Raw genomic sequence first — 2,444 nt, forward strand, 5'->3', positions numbered from 1 at the left:
TAATTTCTAGTAATTTTCTGTAAGAAATGGAGTATCTCAGTTGTCAACTTCTACTTACAATGTTTATCCTACAATTACGTAGTGCCTGGAATCCTACAGAGATGGTTTGTGTTTGGCCCTCATAATGCTGAAAATTTTTGAATTGACTGCCAAAATTTTAGAAAATCATATTTCACAAAAAAATGAGAATTTGCAACTTCTCTTGATAATTAGAAGCACTGGTAACATGATGTTTGCATTGCCTAGTGGAACAAGTCAAAACTCAGTAGTTGCTGCCCCATTTAGATAGAATGTTCTTTTTTTTTTCACTCTGATTAGAGATTTATCAATTTTACTGATCTCATTGAACCAGGTTTTGGGTTCATTTATTTACTCTGTTGTTTTAAGTTTTTTCTCTTTTATCAGTTCCCACTTTGATCTTTTTTTTTTATATGAAATTTATTGACAAATTGGTTTCCATACAACACCCAGTGCTCATCCCAAAAGGTGCCCTCCTCAATACCCATCACCCACCCTCCCCTCCCTCCCACCCCCCATCAACCCTCAGTTTGTTCTCAGTTTTTAACAGTCTCTTATGCTTTGGCTCTCTCCCACTCTAACCTCTTTTTTTTTTTTTTCCTTCCCCTCCCCCATGGGTTCCTGTTAAGTTTCTCAGGATCCACATAAGAGTGAAACCATATGGTATCTGTCTTTCTCTGTATGGCTTATTTCACTTAGCATTACACTCTCCAGTTCCATCCACGTTGCTACAAAAGGCCATATTTCATTTTTTCTCATTGCCACGTAGTATTCCATTGTGTATATATACCACAATTTCTTTATCCATTCATCAGTTGATGGACATTTAGGCTCTTTCCATAATTTGGCTATTGTTGAGAGTGCTGCTATGAACATTGGGGTACAAGTGCCCCTATGCATCAGTACTCCTGTATCCCTTGGATAAATTCCTAGCAGTGCTATTGCTGGGTCATAGGGTAGGTCTATTTGTAATTTTCTGAGGAACCTCCACACTGCTTTCCAGAGCGGCTGCACCAATTTGCATTCCCACCAACAGTGCAAGAGGGTTCCCATTTCTCCACATCCTCTCCAGCATCTATAGTCTCCTGATTTGTTCATTTTGGCCACTCTGACTGGCGTGAGGTGATACCTGAGTGTGGTTTTGATTTGTATTTCCCTGATAAGGAGCGACGCTGAACATCTTTTCATGTGCCTGTTGGCCCTCTGGATGTCTTCTTTAGAGAAGTGTCTATTCATGTTTTCTGCCCATTTCTTCACTGGGTTATTTGTTTTTCGGGTGTGGAGTTTGGTGAGCTCTTTATAGATTTTAGATACTAGCCCTTTGTCCGATATGTCATTTGCAAATATCTTTTCCCATTCCGTTGGTTGCCTTTTAGTTTTGTTGGTTGTTTCCTTTGCTGTGCAGAAGCTTTTTATCTTCATAAGGTCCCAGTAATTCACTTTTGCTTTTAATTCCCTTGCCTTTGGGGATGTGTTGAGTAAGAGATTGCTACGGCTGAGGTCAGAGAGGTCTTTTCCTGCTTTCTCCTCTAAGGTTTTGATGGTTTCCTGTCTCACATTTAGGTCCTTTATCCATTTTGAGTTTATTTTTGTGAATGGTGTGAGAAAGTGGTCTAGTTTCAACCTTCTGCATGTTGCTGTCCAGTTCTCCCAGCACCATTTGTTAAGGAGGCTGTCTTTTTTCCATTGGATGTTCTTTCCTGCTTTGTCAAAGATGAGTTGGCCATACGTTTGTGGGTCTAGTTCTGGGGTTTCTATTCTATTCCATTGGTCTGTGTGTCTGTTTTTGTGCCAATACCATGCTGTCTTGATGATGACAGCTTTGTAGTAGAGGCTAAAGTCTGGGATTGTGATGCCTCCTGCTTTGGTCTTCTTCTTCAAAATTCCTTTGGCTATTCGGGGCCTTTTGTGGTTCCATATGAATTTTAGGATTGCTTGTTCTAATTTCGAGAAGAATGCTGGTGCAATTTTGATTGGGATTGCATTGAATGTGTAGATAGCTTTGGGTAGTATTGACATTTTGACAATATTTATTTTTCCAATCCATGAGCAGGGAATGTCTTTCCATTTCTTTAAATCTTCTTCAATTACCTTCATAAGCTTTCTATAGTTTTCAGCATACAGATCCTTTACATCTTTGGTTAGATTTATTCCTAGGTATTTTATGCTTCTTGGTGCAATTGTGAATGGGATCATTTTCTTGATTTGTCTTTCTGTTGCTTCATTGTTAGTGTATAAGAATGCAACTGATTTCTGGACATTGATTTTGTATCCTGCAACTTTGCTGAATTCATGTATCAGTTCTAGCAGACTTTTGGTGGAGTCTATCGGATTTTCCATGTATAATATCATGTCGTCTGCAAAAAGCGAAAGGTTGACTTCATCTTTGCCAATTTTGATGCCTTTGATTTCCTTTTGTTGTCTGA

The sequence above is a fragment of the Lynx canadensis genome, chromosome X (assembly GCF_007474595.2).
Source record: "Lynx canadensis isolate LIC74 chromosome X, mLynCan4.pri.v2, whole genome shotgun sequence".
Classification (NCBI taxonomy): Eukaryota; Metazoa; Chordata; class Mammalia; order Carnivora; family Felidae; genus Lynx; species Lynx canadensis.